At 35.6% G+C, this 20,846-nt stretch overlaps 1 protein-coding gene across 3 annotated transcripts in view; it reads left to right on the top strand.

Annotated features, from left to right (window-relative positions):
• Positions 1-20,846, top strand: part of LOC120427952 (UHRF1-binding protein 1-like) — a 55,670-nt gene that overhangs the window by 5,566 nt on the left and 29,258 nt on the right. The gene's annotated exons all lie outside the window — the stretch shown is intronic.

Here is a 20,846-nt window from a genome sequence, read left to right as displayed (position 1 = left end):
TACGCACGAGTGCAAGCAGCAGTCAAGTGCTCAGTGCTCCATCGTTTTTTCGAAATTTTTCGCCGTAATTTACCGTGATTAGCCGCGAGTTTGCTCCAACAGCATGCCAAGGGCCGGCCGTGGCCGTGGCAGTTCGAGTGCGGCCTCGAAAAACCCGCGAAGTTCGTCTACCGGCCGTGTGCAAAAAGGTAAACAAACCAACGCCGCGTCGACCGCCATCGCGCCGGGGAGTGTGTGCGCCAAAGGATTCGACCCCAAGTTATTACACCCTAATTACCGTGTCCAGGGCCGCAGCCCTATAAGACTCCGTTCAGCTACTTCCGGCAATCCGTCGACCGATGGCGCTTCAACATCCGCCAACATTTCCACCAGTAACAAGTTCGCGAGACTGAGTGACGAGGAAAGCAACAACAACAACGCCGACGGTAGCACTACCGACGACGACGACGACGATGGTCGTACACGGAAGAAAGTGATTTCGCCAAAAAAAGTAATTACTCCGAAGGAACGACGACCACCACCAATTTTCGTCTTTTGGACACGTTGGCGGACGATGTTGACGAGCAGCTTGAAGGCCTCGTGTACTGCCTCAAAATAGGTAAATCGTCAGTGCAAGTGTTCACGTTTGACCAAAAGAACTTCGACCTGGTTGTGGAGAAATTGAAGCGTAAAAACTTCAAGTTCTACACATTCGACCCCGTGCAGAAGACCGCTGTTAAGGTCGTCTTGCAGGGGTATCAAGACCGCCCGATCTCCGTCCTCAAGGAGCACCTCTCGGGTGTCGGAATAACGCCGCGAGACATAAAAGTCCTCTCGCGGAAGACAACAGTCACAGGTACACACACACTGTACCTGTTGTACTTCGATCGCGGCACCGTCAAACTTCAAGACCTGCGGCGGACTAAGGCGTTGGACGGTTTTTGGGTAAACTGGCGGTTTTACTCCAAAAATCCGACGGACGCAGCGCAATGTCACCGATGCCAGAAATTCGGCCACGGCTCGCGGAACTGCAACCTCCGGCCCCGCTGCGTGAAGTGCGGTGAGTCACACCTCTCGGAGGTGTGCGCACTGCCACGAAAGGCGGACTTGGGGGAAAACGCAGAACAAACCAAGCCGCGCGTAAAGTGCGCGAACTGTGGCGGTAACCATACCGGTAATTACCGCGGATGCGACGCGCGAAAGTCCTACCTCGAGGAGCAGGAAAAGAAGAAGAAGAAAGCAGCAGCATCCCACCCTTCTCAACGAAGTACGAGCGCAGCCGTTCCTGCAGCTGGCCAGTGTACGGTTCCAGCGGACAACCCAGCGTTCCCTCCTGGATGGGGGCGGTCGTTTGCAAGCGTGGTCGCTGCCGGTAGCGGCGATGCGGCCCAGCAAGGAGTCACCGGGGAAGATCTCTTTACCCTGCCGGAGTTCTTTGCTCTAGCGGGGGAGATGATGACGCGGTTTCGGACCTGCCGTAACAAGGCGGAGCAATTTCTGGCCCTCGGGGAGCTGATGATTAAGCACATCTATAAAGGATAAAAAACTGTGATCTAGTTTTAAGCTTTTTCTATTTCTATCCCCTTTCCCTTGCAATTTTAGTAAGTTTTTTTCTTAACTTTTTCTTACTTTCGGTAACCCCTTAACTACAAGCAACAATTGTTCCAATATGGATTATGATGTAACACACAGCTGAAAGGAACTCCAAAACTCTGTTTTGTACCTTAAAAGAACTTATTGTATCTGATTATTCACCAATAAAACCGAATTTGAATTTGAATATTTTTTCAAAAAATCATTGCATCGATCCCAAATTTTGCACCGTCTTAATTTCAAGCTGTAAAGATTCTGTTTTGGTCCCCTAAAACTCAAAAAAAAAAAAAATCTGAAAGTGAAACGTATTTAAGGAATTTAACTGCCCAAAACTCCAAAGTGATCAGATAATGTATTCTCAAGATAAAGATTTTCGATTATTCACATGCTCATTTTGAATGACCATACCAGTATGGAGACTTGTATGGAAAATTAATGGCTTATTTTGGCATAAGGAATGCGACGACAAAGTTTCATCTAAGTTAAAAAAAAACTGAGAAAAATTTATATGAAAAAACGTAGAGAATATTGCTGTTTTTGCATATAAGACATTTATGTGAACATTGACAGTAAAGACGATTTTAGTTTTCTACACACAAAACACACTGACAATCCTACATTTTTTTTTGGAAAATAAAAGAAAACGTTGAAGTTTATTTTTTCAACTTTTAGGATTTTTTTTTACTTTTATATTACTTCAGAGATGACGTGAATGGAAACTAGTTTAAATCCTTAAAAATGTAAATATCGTTCCAACTCGAAAATTGCTCATTTTTTCCAAATTTTACAGAAGTGCTTTTTAAGTGCAAATTCAATTTCACACATAAAAAATTGCCAAGAGCTTTAATTTATTTTCGATACATTACAAATTCATACTACAAATTTTATTTATAGATTTGTTCCTCCAATTTTTTCCCAAAACAATCTGTTGTTAAAATATCCAAAAGTACAGTGTTATCCCGTTTTCAGAAACACTCGATTTTGGTAACAATTTCTTCAACTATTCTCAACTTTGGCAATACCGAAATTAATTAGATATTTTTTGTTCTAGTAATACTTTCTAAAAACTTCCTTTGCTCATATGCAATTATAAACCAAGGTTGTTAACGATAAAATTATCGAGACTCGATAACGATAACGAAAAATCTATCGTTATTTCGATAATTCTATCGGTGATGATCTTATCGCCGATAATGGACTCATACTCATAACTCATTTTGAAAATCTATCTAAATTTTTTTAAAGTTCCAAAATTTCCATAATTTGCAATATACACCCAACCGGCGGTCGAATGATTGTGATACATGGCGGCATGAAAGTATATCAGAATCTGCATGAAAACTGTCCTCATGCATTTTTTGCGAAATAGGGGTATGACATTTTTGCCCGTTACCGACAATTATCGACATTACTGACGGCAGATTGATTGTATTGCAGAAAAAAATCTTAACAGAACGAGGATTGAACCATCAACTTCTAGGTTGCTGATCCGACACGCTACCACCGCGCCATGGACGCTTGATGAATGGTGAGGGACAGTGCGCGATCATAATGTTCTCTCTAGAGTGTTGCTCGGGGACGCGCCAGCATTCTATGTGTTGGTGAGAACTGCAGATCGCTGACGTGTTTACACGCGGGCAAAAATGATCTATGGGCTTGCTGCAAAAAATGTAATAAAATATAACATTTTCTGCAGCAAATCCACTGTTGCAGATTTTGAGATATATTTTTCGTTTGGGTGTAAGTATCAAACAAAGCGAAAATTTTGTATGCTTTTTAACTTTATTAGATTTTAGTATAAACTTTATTATTTTATTATATTAAAATTGTATCAAAATACCGTATTTTTTCAAAAATACTAAAATTTTATGATTTGAAATGTGGGTATCGAATGTAGCGAAATTTGATATATGGCATATCAATATGGGCATCAAACGGAGCGAAATTGGAAATGTATTTTCAGGTTATTAGAGTTTTTTTATGAAACATTCTAATTTTCACACAATACTGTATTTTTCAAAATTACTCAAATTTTCAAAATTCGCAAAGAAGCAAAATTTTGAATGCATTTTTATTCTATTGTTTGTTTTTTATTGTAAATCACATTATTTACAAAATATCATTTTTTAAATACCTAAATTTCTATAATATGTATGGGTATCAAACGAAGCAAACATTTTTATGAAGCATACAAAATTTTAATGTATGTTTGAAGCATGCCAAATTTTTAGCATTTTCCTAAAAAAAACTCTTATAAAGGCAAAAGCATACAACATTTCGCTTCTTTTGATACCCATATTGCAATTTTAAACAAATTGAGTTCTTTTGAAAAAAAAAATGTGTTATTTTGTGAAAATTTTAGTTTTTAACAACAAAAAAATCCAATGAAGTGAAAAAAGCATACAAAATTTCGATTTTGTATTGGAATTTTTTAAAATTTGAGTACTTCCGAAAAACTACGGTATTTTGTGAACAATTTTGAGTATTTATACTTTGAAACTTACTACATTTGCAAAAAAATATATTCCTGGTAAAAGTAATGAAAATTTAACACGATTTGGTTGAATTAAGTCGATTTTAGAAAGATTAAAAAAAATAGTTATCGTTTGGTTATCGTCCATTATCGGCGATTAGATTATTCACTCATACTAAAGAATATCAACAACGGCATTATATTGCCGTAGGTAATTTCTAATTTATTATAACACGAATTAATTTAATATTTTGATTAAATACGATTTTTTGTTTTTTTTAAATGTTTTTTTTTTATAAATATGTGTTTTAAAAAACATCAAACGTAACAAAAACATGACTAAACCATTCTTCAAACCAAATAAAACACAAGGCTAGTCCACAACCGGGCTTTGCCACTCGAGTTCCGTTCCGGGCAGCTTTAGTTACAACATTTTCTACTTTACACCATCGGTTAGTATGTCTACCTATTTACTGGCACATACTTAGTGTGTTGTGCACTTGCTAGTGCTCTACACACTGCAGTGGCTATACATTCACGAGTGAGTAAACATTCTCGCAAACGAATCAAAAAAGTGGTGCTCAAGTAACAACATGTCGTCGGCTGGACAGCGTGATTTACCTGGGGATTCAAGTTTCTGAACTTGAACGCGTACAGGCGACTCGTCATAGCTGAGTAAATTTATTTGATGTTGATCACCTTGTCATTATTATTCCCGAACAGTTTTGGGAATTTATTCAATTGATTGAACAAGTGAACAATCGCTCGGCGCAGCAATAAATACGAATTTAAGCAGAAAACTTAATTATTTCGATTATAATTCAACTCGATTACTCTGCTGACGAGAATGCTGTTGCTTATTTGGATGGTGGGTGGGGAAATGGTTCGAAAGTGCTCTCTAGCGCCATCAGTCATTATTTAATGAATATTCGGTGGTGAATCGCATTATGACGCTCGACTGGCAGAAACAATTTATTCTGCACTTCGGTGACGTACTTAGCATATCCAGTGCAAACAGAGTGGCATGCGGAGGAGCACTGTAGAAAATGATTTTGTGGAATATCGAGGTTATTATTTTTAAAGGATTTAAGAGTTTTATTTTCAACTATAATTGTTCACGAAACCCGGAAAGGGATTTTATTTGTATTTTTTTTATTGGAATACAAAAATTGTGGTAATGGCATTTTACATCATTGGTTCATCCCTACAAGACTCTGTATAACTTTGGCAGCTGTTTACTAACATGGGTTGTGAATATTTGAAATTCAGTACCTTTTTGGAAAGGGATTTGCTGATCAATTATGTGTTTTCAGCAAAGTTGTTGGTTATGAAGAGAACAATTTAGCAAAATAAAAATAGACCCAGACAATCCATCAAAACATTATTTCGGATTATGGACCCGGATCCACTATAGGAAAAGTGGGTCCATAATAGGTAAAAATATGTAATTTTTATATTTTATTTTAATCATCGTATTTTCGGTTAAATTTTGTTCATTTTGACAGATGGTTTTACCGATCTAAACTTCACCGATTTTTCAACTACCGAATTCGATAAAAAAAAGTGTGTACAGCTGCCAGCTTATGGACGAATGCATGACAAAAGGTCTAAAGTCATAAGGTCGAATTGACAAAAGGTCGAATGGACAAATGGGTGAATGGACAAAAGGTCAACAGTGGACGAAAGGTCGAATAGACAAAACGTCGAAAGGACAAAAGGTCGAATTTATAAATTTTACAAAAAAAAATCTTATAATGAAGCCTAAATGCAAAAAAATAAAAAAAATGTAAATATTGAAATAACAAGCACAGTGGGAAAAATGGCCCAAAAAATTACCGCAACATGCTTTCGCGCAAACCATCGATTGCTATACACCAAAAGTTTCGTTTTTGCACCAGGAACAATAATCCGATGAAAAATTGCACACAAAATCAAGAAGTTTGATACGTCGCATGACTAGTTTACGCTGTTTCCTAATGCGGTTCCGGATGTGGCCACCGGAGATCGGTGGAACCGGTTCCGATGGGTCATATGGTATTTAATATTATTCTAGGATTGTTTTGCATGACTATTCATGGTAGAAGAAAGCTTATCAGTTCACAATTGGATAAATCTGACACTTTTTCCAAAAATCCGGATCTTCCGGTGGCCTGTACTCCGGCCAACGATCCGTGCAGTGCGATTTTTCATCGGATTATTGTTCCTGGTGCAAAAACGAAGCTTTTGGTGTATAGCAATCGATGGTTTGCGCGGAATCATGTTGCGGTAATTTTTTGGGTCCATTTTTCCCACTGTGCATATTTACACTAGTTCAGTTGTTTTGCAATCATTAGTTTACAAAATATGTAAGATTTAAGCATCGAAAATTTTCAAAAATTCAAAAGATTTTTAAATCAACCCAAACATGCTAAAATTAATTCTAAATGCGGGGGAATGCATTTTTAATTGATTTTAGCTGATTGCACCTAAATTTACATTGAAATTTTCAAGTTTTTTGGAAAAAAATGTTTGCCCCCTGATTTTTTGGGCCAGTTTTGAAGGGGGGAGGGGGGGGGGGGGAGACACAAACTTAAAATAAAATTTGTACCAGTCTTATGGCAATCAAGAACAGGTTATTTTTTAAAATGAAAATAAACTTCCAAAATATTTTAGAAGTCTAATTTTTTTTGTCAAAGAACTGCTCATGTTGGAAAAACACACAAAAATTATACGACAAACAAGAATAAGTTGTTTTTAAAAATAAAATAAAATATGTCAGAAGTTGAACTTTTTTTAAAAAAATAACCGCTCATATTTGAAAGAATGAAAAAAAAATCACAAAAACCATTACGTAAAACAAGAGAAAGTTGTTTGAAAAAAAAAATACTTAAAACAAATTATTGAACTCGATTTTTAAACGTTTGAAAAAAACTCACAAATACATTACTACAATCAATTTTTAAGAATATTTTTGAAGTTTATAATTACTTTTATTATACGTTTAATTTTTTCACAATTGACTCTTTGTCCTATCGACGTTTCGTCTGTTCGACCTTGTCCACTTTCGACCTTTTTTCCATTCGAATTTATGTCTTTCGACCTTTTGCCATTCGATCTACCTAAAATGAACGCTCCCTTAGGGAAGCCAAATAAAAAAAATATATAAGTTGAATTCCCAAAATTACAAAAAGTTAGTTTTTAGCACTTTCCAAATGTGGAAGAAAATAAAATTAAAATTTAAATTTGTGATCAGAAAATTTCATGGATGTGTATTTTTTCCCCTTGATTTACCTGTACAACCCAACCCAGCCTCTAGGCGGAATTAGATCTAAAAATTCGCCAAAAATCAAATTTTCAATTAATTTTAGATCTTTAATGAGCATTGGAAAAAAAACTCTTATTTTCAGATTTCATCAGATTTGTTTTCCAGAAAATATTATATTTTGAGCAAAATTCATAATTTTATTGAATGTTCCGAAAATATTTCAATTTATATGCAGGTACACTTTTTGTATTCCAATTCCACTGAGAAATTGCCGTTCTGAAGCTGTCGTGACTTCAAAAGAGTTATTGCAAATGGAAGGGGCAACTTTTGGCTTGATTGAAAATTAGGGTGGTTCACGATTAGCGTGATGTTTCATCTTTGCAGAAATATTGTTGGATTTTTTTTCTTTTGATAAGTTGTTGAGCTTTCCAATTCAAGCAACTTTGTCGAAGACACTGGAAATTTTATATCGCAATCTTTGCCTTCTACAACCAAATTTTGAAAAAGTATCTGAGCAAGCCTTCAAAAATCAGTTTTTTTAACGTAACAACTCAGGGTTAAGTTTTAGAGCCACTTTTAGAGCTCTTTAACAAACATTTTCGTTTTTTAACAAATCAATTTGGACTTAAGGGTCAAAAGTTACAGCCATTTAAGGTTTGAAATTTTAAAATTCAAATATCTCGGAAAAGCACAGGCCAATTTTTAAGCGCCAGATTGCATTCGAAAGGGGAGGTCTAGCGCTATAAACGCTGAAAAAATCCCAGGGATAATCTGAGTTTGGAAATCTCTTATTTCAATGGAAAAGTGTATGGGACCACCCTAACGAAATTCGAAAATTGCCCAACAATTGTTTTTGTTTTATTTTTATCATTATTATCACAATGCATAAAAATATTAGAAATTAAAAAGGCCGGGTCACTTCTGAGGCGACTCCGTCTCAGGCTTCTGAAAATTTATCAAAAATTCGACTCCAGCCTTCCAGCTTTTTTGACACTTCTGACTCCAGCTTCGGATGACTTACACGGAGAGACCGGCCGGGGCAAATCTAAGAAAATCTTGGTTAATTTAACTAAAAGTATGGGTTAATTTTTTACACAGCTTTTTTTTAACAATCGATTGTTGATTTTGTTAACCCGAAATTGCTGACCACTGATAATTAAAATTAACTAAAAAAATACTTGGAATTGCCATTTTTGTTGGTTAAATGGCCGAAAAAAAATTCTAGCAGTCGACTGCTAGAATATTTTTTTCAGAAAATTAACTAAAAATTTCTTGTTTTCAGCTGAAATATTGTGGAATATTCTGTTGAAGACTGGCTGGGAAATGTTTTTAACTTTTTTTCAACAATTTTTTTTTCGTTGTATCAACCGAAATATTTTTGCATGCAGCAAATTATTAGTATTTTATAACAAAACATTTCTTAATAAGACATAATTTATGTAAGTGTTGATATATATTTTCTTTAATTATCTAACGATATAGGCTGGGCCGAATTTCTAGCTATATTTTAACTATTGTCTTACTTGAATTCAGAAAAATATTCGTACATGTAGTCAATAACTAGCAATTGTTAGCGATATTTTTATTGAATTTGCAGTAAATTTTGTAATAATGCCTCACAAATTAATGCTGAGTGTTTTTATTTTCGCATTTATTCTGCCTAAAAATTTAACGTTTTGTACTAATTTGTTTTTTTTTGCATGAAGTTGTTAAGTTACTGTTAAAAGCATCAAAACAAAACTTTTTTTTAACTGTTGTTATAAAACATGTAAAGTTTGATTAATGTTTTAAAAAAATACGTTGCATTAAACTAAAAATAATGAAAAACCATATTAAAAATTTTGTTAAACATGTTTAAAAAAGATGTTTAATTTAACATGAATTCCTGAAAAATAGAAATCGAGCAAAATTTTCACCAAGTTTTAAGCTTATATTTTTAAGTGTTGTATCCACTTACCATCACTGTGAAATCATCCGATAAGTCATCATCATCTACAATGGTCTCAGGTTTAGTTATTTTTCTTGTGGTTGGAAACAGAATTTTCACTAAAGTGAACCTTTTGCTGCAAATAGACATGTGAAATGTATTAGTAATTTAATACAAAATTCTTAATTTCGGCTATAAACTGAAAAAAGGAACGTAAATAAATGAAATTATATTGAGGAAAGAAGAAATATCAATAATGCTACTTACCAAAGTTGCATTAATTTAACCATTACTTTTGGCAACAAACTTTCATTGCATTTGATTCAATTTATTCAACGTACTTCGATTCCTGAAAAAAATATTTTGAGTTTTACTTACCAGTTTATTGAGCAGTCGTATTGCAACAAAACTTTCAAGATAATAATTATCTTCTTTTATATATTTTATATATTTTTATTTTTTTTTATATTTTACTTCATCTCTATTTTGTATGTTGTTTATGTTGGTTACACATGGCATTTCTATGTATTTTATAATTGATGATTCTGGAAAAAAAATAATGGTTCATTAAGATTTTATCCGTCGTAAGCACGAAGCTTTTTAATGATTCAGTTTTCTAATAAGAATCACATTAGATAAATTATTGTGCAAAAATAAACCCATACTTACTTGGATTAACCAACATTTTGTTAAATTTGCCCGGGCTGCTCTATCCGTGAAGAGTCGGCCCGCATTTCCCTTCTATTGCCCTCTCGTTCCATCAAACATTCTTCTAACATGTTCAACTCACTCGCATTGGAGGTCCTCATGGCAAATCGTCCTCTTGCTCTTCATAGTTTATCACCTGCAAAGAAATCATCAACAAACCTACTCACCAATTCCACCTCCCCAGTTGCAACACTTTGATGTGCCACTTCAACATTAGCTAAATAGTGTAAGTTTCACCTTTCACATCCTCTCACTTCATAATTAACAACACAAACTCAACAAATCGACCGCTCTCGTTCGAATCCTGACTTCAAATGACAGACGTAAACAAACCCAAGTTCATCTTTTAAATATTCAACCAAATGTAAATTATATTCAACCAACAAAATTTTTGATTTTCCTAAAACCAAAGCTAACAGTCGAGCACGTTCATTCGAGTTCGGGAAATCTGTTAGCTTTTTGCCTCTAGCATTTTCAACAAACAGGTTATTAAATTAATACCAAATTTTAGTTATTCTAACGGAATATTGGCAGTAACAAGTACGTTTTTGTTAAAATTAACGAAAGTAAAATCAACAATTTTAATTGTTAAAATTTCTGGGCACGGTCTCTCCGTGTAGGGACTCCGACTCCTGAAAATGTCTCCGACTTAAAAAATGAATGTTAAAATTTTCCTTCAAAAAGCAAGAAGAAAATTAGCAGGAAGCTGTTCAAAAATAAATTCGCGATGTAATATTTAAATATCGTCACGATTAGTCCTATAGTTTGGATGGTGTCAATCCACGCGTTTCTCACGGTGCATTTCATCCACATCCGCACCAAGAAGATGAAAACACGTTCCGGTGGCTCAAACCAGGGAGCCTTCGAATTGCAATAGCCTTTCACCATCCACTCACCCAGGACCACCTATTTGCTCTGGACTTTAGACCCCGCCAACTGACTGATGGGTTTCTCCTATTTCTCTGTGCTAAGAGCTTACTAAAACACCTCCACCTGACGACAGGACCCAAGCAGCACCAGCGGGGTCGTCTCTGCTGAATTTCTGATGTATATTATTATTATTAATTCCGATGGCTATGGAATAACTTATTACACCCCCCTTCTGATGGTGATGAGGGAGAAACTGTATCGGTTCGGGGATCGCCGTCTGCACGTGGCCATGACTCAACTTCTGGACACGACCGACCCGGTACACTGGACAGGAATTGGTTAGCCATCCGAGTATACGGTACACAGACACCTGCTGCTGCTACTGTCCCGACGAGGTGCAACAGCCAGCCAATTCTGGAACGTGAGAATGTTGATGGAGGCGATAGACCATTCATGGAATGGGACAAAAACAGGTAGAGCAGCTAGCAGGCCCCAGATACTGTAATCGGTTCACGTGTTTCATCTTTCATCAACGGCAACTCAAACGGGACGGAACGGCGGATGTTTGACCCCAGAGAGGGAGGAAATTGTGAGGGGGAGGGGGATAGAGAGACAGAGAGATGAGGACAGCACATGAATACCGAAATAACGGAATGAATTTTCATCAGCCAACGGTTTCAGAATGGCGATGGGATGGGAAAAAGAGGCGAGGGTGGAATTCCTCCGGGATGCCGATCCCGGTATAATTATGTTTCGTCATTCGGAAGATCTATGCATTTGAGCAAAATTTATAGCGTTTAGTGATGGCAGTGGCTAGGTGAAATACAAGGTAGCGCTTTAAACGGATTTTAAATTCTCGACCTGGTCGTTTTTTTTTGTTTATAGACGAAATTGATTTTTTTTTCATGATTGAATTTCCTTTTCAATACCGTTCTTCAGCAAATCGATGCCTCTATCCTCTCTTGTGTTAAGCTTCCTTGGATTCCTTTATAGTATTATAAATATTATATATAGTATTTATAGCATGAGAGAACACAGAGGCATCGAAACGAAGACCATAATTTCGCCGTTGTCGCAAGTGCATTTTGGATCAAATTGAGTTAAGAACGCCATTTTATGCAGCTCTCAATGCTTCATTTTTGACTTTCACAGATCCCCAAAATTCGATTTCAATGCTGAGATATTCAATAAAAACTGAAAAAAACTCCGTGCATAATTGTCACTTTTCATATGAAAGAAGTTTCAATCTTGTCGTGCTATATTGACACTCCCTGGCCAAAAGAATTTCAGGTCAGAACACGTTTGACACACGTACATATTAGGGTGGGTACTGATTTTAAAAAGTTCTCAGATCAAGTTCTGGTGTGGTTCCCCTTGTAGGGCATACCCATAGGGACTCTCACGCCAAATTTCAGCTCATTTGGTTGAAAACTGGCTTGTCTCAAGCGGGTTCAAGTTTACATGGAAATTACTATGGGAAATTTTGAATTTTCGTTGATTCGCTCCTACAGGCCTGGGGAAACCAGGTAGAAACTTCTAGGATGGCCAGAAATGAGCGGAATGGTCTGGAGAACAACTTTCCCTAAGAGACCAGGTCGATTCGTTCAACCCCCATCGAGCTCAACGGCAATACATCCGGGGTTTTCGGAACCAACGGTTTTCCCCAGAAAAGCATCAAATTTTCCTTAGCATGCTATGAATGTTTGATGAACACCGCGGCGCCACATGTCAAACAGCTACCACGTGATTGTGAAATTTGCACCATAACAGTTTTTTTTCCGGATTTGGAGGTTTAGAATACAGCCAAATAATACCAGGATCACCATAAATGATAATTCTATAGTTCAAAAAGTAATAAAAAGTAATTTTTTATAGGCGATGCTGGTCCACGTGGTAGCTGTTTGACATGTGGCGCCGCGGTGTTCATCAAACATTCATAGCATGCTAAGGAAAATTTGATGCTTTTCTGGGGAAAACCGTTGGTTCCGAAAACCCCGGATGTATTGCCGTTGAGCTCGATGGGGGTTGAACGAATCGACCTGGTCTCTTAGGGAAAGTTGTTCTCCAGACCATTCCGCTCATTTCTGGCCATCCTAGAAGTTTCTACCTGGTTTCCCCAGGCCTGTAGGAGCGAATCAACGAAAATTCAAAATTTCCCATAGTAATTTCCATGTAAACTTGAACCCGCTTGAGACAAGCCAGTTTTCAACCAAATGAGCTGAAATTTGGCGTGAGAGTCTCTATGGGTATGCCCTACAAGGGTAACCACACCAGAACTTGATCTGAGAACTTTTTAAAATCCGTACCCACCCTAGTACATATAGTCTGTAAACATTTGTAATTATAACTCGGGAATCCGGCAACCAAATTCAACCAAACTTCAGAATGGTCAACTAAACAAAACGTGTTGTTGTTTATGCCAGGTCAAATATTAAAACGCGTTTTTTCTAGGAACGTCAAAAAGCGACGTGCGACAAGATAGCACGACAACGTCGATTTGTTGGTGTGCAGCATTTTAAAGAAAAACAAATTATAAATTTATGGATAAAATATCTGAACAAAAAAAAAAGGGATGGCACAAGTGCATTCAATTAAATACTACTTGTGCATTCAATTAAATATAAGCCACTCAATGGGATGAACTGTTTAAAGAAACGAATGGACACAATTGTGTGGTGGTTCACCCGCGAGAGCTTTAATTTACACAGCAAAAAAAGTGGAATTTTGGAATGATGAAAATTTGGTAGGTTGAATATTTCCTCTTTTTTGAGTAATATTACCTAAAAAATATGTAAAAATGTGAACCTGATGAATGTAATATTACACATTTTTTTCGACACAAATTCTGTCACCATTTCCTGATGAATATTACCATAATTTTTTTCTGTGAATCATTTTATTTTGGTAGAGCTATTCTCTCAGTTTTCTATTGCAGGTGTTACCAGACCGTGATTGGAACTCAAAAAAACAGATTTCAATGTTTGTTTAATTTGTTTTGTTTATTTCAATAAGGCCGTTGCAAATATTTTTCAAAATCAAAGTCGCTCCGGGGGGTCGGAGGCCCCTCTTCAAAATTAATTCGAAAAATCGGAGGGCAAAAAAAATATTTTTTTCAAAAAACTACACAATTTTAAAGCAAATAGATGTCTAACCAACTGAAAACCATTAGAAATGCATTTTCCTGCGTTTAAAATCATATTTAGCATGTCTGGGATCGATCAAAAATATTTTCAATTTTTGTGGAATTCCAATTTACAGTACAGCAAAAAGTTTTTTTTTCGGCGATAATTGGATATTTTGAAAACTAATGATTGCAAAACAACTGGGCAGGTGTAAAACGCACTTTAAAACATTTTTTTCATTCAAATGTTGAAACCATAGCTTGTTATTAATTTTTTTGCCCCAAAAAATATTTGCAGCGGCCTTAAATACAAATACATAAAACAATTAAATGAACAAAACTGTTGGAATACTGTAACATTCTGTTTTCTGAAAATATTTGAATTACGAAAAAAAGGGATTTTCTGATCGATTTGATGTCTTCGGAAAAGTTGTAGGTTATGTTTAAAATTTGCCGAAAAATAGGTACATGGGAAAAACCGTTTTTTGAAATAACTTTTTATAAATTACCGTTTTTTGAAATAACTTTTTATAAATTATTAATAAAGGATTTTTTTTTCTGATATGTTTTAAGGGACTAAAAAGACTTCTTCTGAGCCATAGTGCGTGATGGTGCAAAATCTGGTTTAGGAGATATAAATTTTAGAAAAATCGTATTTTTGAAAAATATCGAAAACCTGGACAAAATTTTAAAAAATGTTTAAAAGCAAAATCGATTTGCAAGTAAAAAGTACCTCATTTTTTTTGATCAAATGTACCGTTTTCGAGTTATAGCTACTTTTAGTGTTTAGTAAACATTTTTGATTTCTTTTGTTTTTTTTTTTGCATTTTCAAAATAAATCAAGAAGTCTTGAAGGAAAAGCACCGCTGAAAAACGTTTTTTCATAAAAGCTGAGAACATTTCGTGCAATTTTCTCTCTGGAAGTTTGAAAATTGGGCTATTATTTTCTGAGATACAGCTTTACAAAGAATTCGAATCGATCAAAATGAATTTGGCTAAGTGTCATCTAATTAGCCTGTAATTTTCAAATGAACATATTTCGGAAACTATTGGTCCGATTTTAAATGTTAAAAAATTATACTTTTGTGAAAAAATAACTTCAAAATTTAAAATCAATTCAAACATTAGGTGACCGATGAAATTGTATGAATTATAGCATTTTTTACAAATATTCATTACTACCTTTTTGGACACTGTTATGAATTGTGATGCCTAATTTCAAAGCCGTTTATGCAGTATTTTAATTTGTTTTGATATTATTCCATGTGCAATAAAAGCAAAAATAAGTTAGTGGAACGTCCAAAACTGCATTACTTATTCACATCCGCAGTGGGATGGACTCAGCTACACACATACATACTCACAAAATCACACTGTCTCAAGAGAAATAAGCCGAAAGTCGTCTTCCTGTATGCCTCCCAAAATCGAGACACACAAAAAAAATACCCTCCCACACATACACAGGACGTATTCCTCTCACCCCTTTTCCCACCCAACGATTTTCCATGGATCATTTTCGTTGGTCCTGGCCGTTTTGTTTTTGGCATGGTTCCAAAATTGACACCACCGACAAAAAAGGACGAAAGGAGACGAATTTTGGCGAAAAAGTGGGCGACGATACGGTTGACAACGCTCTGCACTAACTTGGCTGGTAGGTATAATCCAAACAACGCGATAACGAAGTTGCAAAAATGGTCCATAGTTTTGGCCCGAGTTCCTATTTTGGGCTGCGCCATCAGTTTTGCGAACAAAAATTGGCACAACTTTTCTTGTAAATCGGGTTATTGTGCAAATGTATTTACTGAATTTTGATGATTTTAAAATCACATTTTTGTTTCAATTTCTATACAGATGTTTGCAAACCAGAATTGCAAGTCTCACCTTTGTTAGTTTGTCGGGTCTTTTTTTCTGCTCTCTCTCAAAGCCCAAGAGAAAAGATAAGCAAATAAAGCAGGAAAATCAATTAACGTGAGCGAAAAGCAACCTCATGTGACACACTCTGTTTTTCCGGCGAAGCTCTGAATGATGAAAGTATACGACCGTTGTTGTTGGCAGTCCACAAAGACCGGCTTGGGTTCGCCCAGCTTTATTGCTTTCAAACATTTCTACGAAACCTTAGGCTCAGGTGAGTTTCTCTACTGAGCATACGGTTTAATAAATCCTTTCAAATAATTTTTACTTTCAATATTCTGTTTTCTTGGAATAAGGTAATAACTAATGTTATATGACAGAAAAAAATAAATTAAAAATATGCATTCTGTTGAAGTGATCATCCTTTTGCAGGTAAAAGCGACAGCATTCATAATGATAATTAAACATAGTTCAGAGTTTGGAACAACGAAAGCAGAAGCGGGAAAACAACTCATTTGCCCAGGATAAAGCCTCGTCAGTGGCCGGATATTATTCTCGTGTTGCCACTTCCAGCAGGGTTAATAGCGCAAAGTTGGCTAAAGTCAAGGCAGAGGGTCAGACAATCGACAACGTTTCCGGTATTTCGTAGCGTAATTGATGGCCCAGAATTGCCAAGCTTAATGGTGGGAAAAGATTGAAAGTTAGTTTGCGTAAAAAGAATTAACTTAATCGTGCCTGATTTACTGACAAAGTTTACAAACCCATAAGATAGTTTGTAAAACATTATTAGCAAATTCTGGAGTTTTTTTTAAAGGTCGAATAAACCAAATTGACAGTTTTTGCTTTTTGGGTGTTTTTGAAACCGCCTTGAGTCAGAAGTATTAAAAAACACCCAAAAAGCAAAAACTGAAAATTTGGTTTATTCGCATTCGCATTCGCATGGAGATGGTGATCTTAGCGGGTTGGAGACTGGATTTCGTCATGTTTGTGTGATGATTATCCAGCCCAGGTTGCTTAGAAATTGATTAAAAGGAATTAAAACCAATTCTACCAGGACAGGACAGCCAGCACCATGAAAGCCATCCATTGCCGGCCGCACCCAACTCCACCATTCACCGGGCAGGAATAAGGATTAGGAGCACGGGAAGTGTTGATGCTGAACTTACATAGAAAAAAAAAACTGAAAATTTGGTTTATTGGACCTTTTCAAAAAAAAAAAAAAAACTCTAGAAATGTTTTACTAATCCATCCATTTTCCCATAAGTTTGGCTTTGACAGGTTTTCAATTTGACTCGTTTTAATATTTACGTACGCTTAATTACTATCCAGGTTTCTACCACACTGAAAAAATATTCTATTTTCAGTTATGAGCAATGTAATCAAACATATATCTGTAAGCCCATACAACCAATTGAAAAGCTGTCAAAGGCATATTTCCTCAAAAATTTTGAACGAAGAAAAATTGTGACATCACCTTGAAATTTAACTTTTAAACTTAAAAATCAAAACCCGATTTAATCCCACCTGGGGTGAGATAGAGCCTTTCTTACTAAAGAATATAACAGTAGAGTAATCTACGTGCGTATGTATTGCGTGTACGTACACGAAAAAAAAGTGAGGTTAAATTTTGTCCGGCCAGCAAAATCAAATGGTGCGCTAGTATGTGTACGCGAAACGTCATAAAGCTCTATAGTAGAACTTCTTCTTTAAATTCATAACAACGACTTTGTTTATTTATAACGTCAGTACAAAAGAAAGTCTAATGATGAAAGCAAAGTATTATAAATAATATGCTTTTCAAAAGAAATAAAAAACGCAATTTTCACGAAAATAATATTTGTAATCGTACATATTATTAATCAAACGCGAGCATAGCAAGCTTCCCATGCGTCAGTGACAACGCACACCGCGGTTTTGGTTTTCTAGCTTCGGTACGAGCCCTTTTGTGTGTTGGTATTTTGGTTCATCGTACCATCGTACCGAGCAAAGCAGGCGTAAAGAATAACCGAGGTACAAGTGAACCGCGTGTGCCGCACGGTGCAGGAAAGATAGCCATTCAACTTCTACGAAAGTGACAGAGTCAGAGATAGCTATTTTTACAACCGCACCACTACACACTCAATCGCGAGTACCTTAGGTACACACACACACTCATTACTGAATTCAGTTAAATTTACTGAAATCTGCACTACTGAAATTTTCAGTAAACGAAAACTTGCTGAAATTTCAGAAAACTTTGACAGCTCCATACAAATTTTAACTGATGTTCAGCGAAAAACTAACTGAAAATGTCAGTAGTGCAGTTTTCAGTAAATATTAACTGAAAACGAACATCCGAATTTGCTGTGTAGAAAGCCATTGGCGTCGCCAGCATTGAAAACTTTGAAAACGATATAAACGATGAAAAGCTTAGAAAGCTCCTATTGGAATCCAATAAACCCTGTTAAATAAACTTACGAAATCGCGAAAAAATTAAGTCTACTTTTAGGCGATTTAAGGAGCTCACGGGAAACAAATTGATTGTAGCCGGATGAATGTCTCATGTCACAAAAGTTTATGCATAAACATTGGAAAGTTATGCAAAAACGGACAGGGCAAAAGAAACCGAAAATCTACGATATCTTACATGTTGTAGGAAACATCGGTAGACAAGCTACTACAAAACGAGTATAAGTCGAGCCACAAAATATATGCGCCAGCATTCTCGCGCCAGTATTCGAAGCTCAACTTGACAACTTGTCGACTTGGCGACGAAGCGTCAAAAAACGATGCAGTGTGATTTTTTGACGATTTTTCCGATGAAAATTCATGCTGAATCGTAATATTTAAGAAGACGAAAATGACGTCCAGCCATAAAGTAAAACCTATACCTTTCTTTAGTAAGAAAGGCAAAAAGTAAATCGCTCTAAAAATTGATCCGGATTGCCGATAGATGTCAAATTTGTTTCAGATGCTCACTCATGGTCTGTACTATGAATGTAGAAAGAAATTTCGGATAAAATCGGAAATGAAAAGTGTTGGCGAAGGTCGTTAGGTGGGCTTTTACCTTTTTTTAGGGATTTTTTTTGTCTTTTGGTAGGTTAATCAAACGGCTCTAACTCCAGAACCAGATTATGGATCTGGATGAAAATTTGGGAGGTTGTAGAGATCGAAAAATGCAATTTTTGAGATAAATAAAAGATATGAAAATGAAAATTTTGACCTTATTTTCATTTGAAAACTGTGTTTTTCGTCGAAAAGTCTGGCCGCATCCTAAAACAGATGGATATTTCGAAATTCGGTCTCAAAATGACCCTTGTTCAGCACACCAGCTTTCAAATGCACTTGGAACAATCAAAATCGAAAATAGGGGAGCCGAGGACTACGCGACACAAAATTTGGCAAAAATTTTACCACACACGGACATCACTCGAACTCCACGGAATTTATTTTCTCAAAATTCGAGGGTTGGAGATAGACGAGTTCTGTCAAGGTGAATCGATAGAGCGTCGAAAATCGATGCAGTGTGATTTTTTGACGATTTTCCGATGAAAATTCATGCTGAATCGTAATATTTACGAAGATGAAAATGACGTCCAGCCTTAAAGTAAAACCTTTACCTTTCTTTAGTAAGAAAGGCAAAAAATCTCATAGAAGTGGCGTATATTTTTGTTTCAGTGTATTTTTTTCAGAAAGCCCCTCCAATTTCCTACAAGTTTGTCTTTGACCACTTTTTGATACGATGCAACGGCTTCGAGATACAGTAATTTTTAAATTACAAAATTCAAAAATATTTGAAACACTTGCACCTTTCTCCAATGTTATTTTCGAGTACAATCGGCTCCATATACACAAAAAATGGTTTATATAGGCCTACAAAGTTTCATTGAAATCGGAGAAGGTCGGGTACAAAAGTACCAGAAAAAATCCTGATTTGAGCTAAAATTGCTCCAATATATTGCGTTAGAACACAGTAGGCCTTAAAATTTGATTTGATTTTTTTAATTTCGGAAAGAAAATAAGTAAATTGCCTAAATTTAATTCATGCCAAAAAAAAAAAAAAACAAAAACAGTTTTAAGATTAATGTATTTCTAATAAAGCTTCAAATCAAGAAATCGATAGATTTTTTTCAAAGGAACTGATTTTTATGATCTTAGAACTGTTTTTGTTTTTTGGGCATAAATTAAATTTTAAACATGCATTTATTCAAAAATTAAAAAAAAAACAAATTCAAGGCCTAACTTTTTGTTATGTTTTTTTAGGTGCTACGGGATGGACCAAATGTCACCAAACTTGAGATTCTTTGTTTTTGAAGCAAAAACAACCCCATACCAAATATGAGCAGATTTGGTGAAGGTCGACGTCGGACGCGTGGTCACTTGGGAAGAAATGACCCAAATATATTTTTATGAATTTCTTAGAAATTATGTAAACTTTTGACAAAAGTAGTGAGCAATTCTCTGAGATTTCGGTCATTCGTTTTATTTTGTATTTTTTAATCCGGTTGAAACTTTGTTGGTGCCTTCAGAAAGAAGCCATTTGGCATTATTAGTTTGTCCATATAATTTTCCATACAAATATGGCAGCTGTCCATACAAAAATGATAAATGAAAGTTCAAAATCTGTATCTTTGGTTTCTTTGGCAAAGTTGTAGGTATGGATAAGGACTACACTAAAAAAATAATACATATTTTTTTTTGGGGTTTTTTAGTTTCACTTTTTGTCACTAAAATTTGATTTTCAAAAAAAAACACTTTTTTTTAATTTTTTTCATTTTCTGAAATGTTTTAGGGGACATCAAATGCCAACTTATCAGAAATTTGCAGGACGGGCAAAAAATCTTCGATCGAGTTATGATTTTTTAAATCAATACTGATTTTTTTTTCAAAAAATCGAATATTGGTCGCAAAATTTTTCAACTTCATTTTTCGATGTAAAATTAAATTTGCAATCAAAAAGTATTCTAGTGAAATTTTGATAAAGTGCACCGTTTTCATGTTATAGCAATTTTTAGGTAACTTTTTTGAAAAAAGACGCGGTATTTATTTTTTTTAAATAAGTGCCATGTTTGCCCACTTTTGAAAATTATATGAAAAGCTG

This window comes from Culex pipiens, chromosome 2 (assembly GCF_016801865.2).
Source record: "Culex pipiens pallens isolate TS chromosome 2, TS_CPP_V2, whole genome shotgun sequence".
Classification (NCBI taxonomy): Eukaryota; Metazoa; Arthropoda; class Insecta; order Diptera; family Culicidae; genus Culex; species Culex pipiens.
This window is presented reverse-complemented; position numbering and strand designations above follow the sequence as displayed.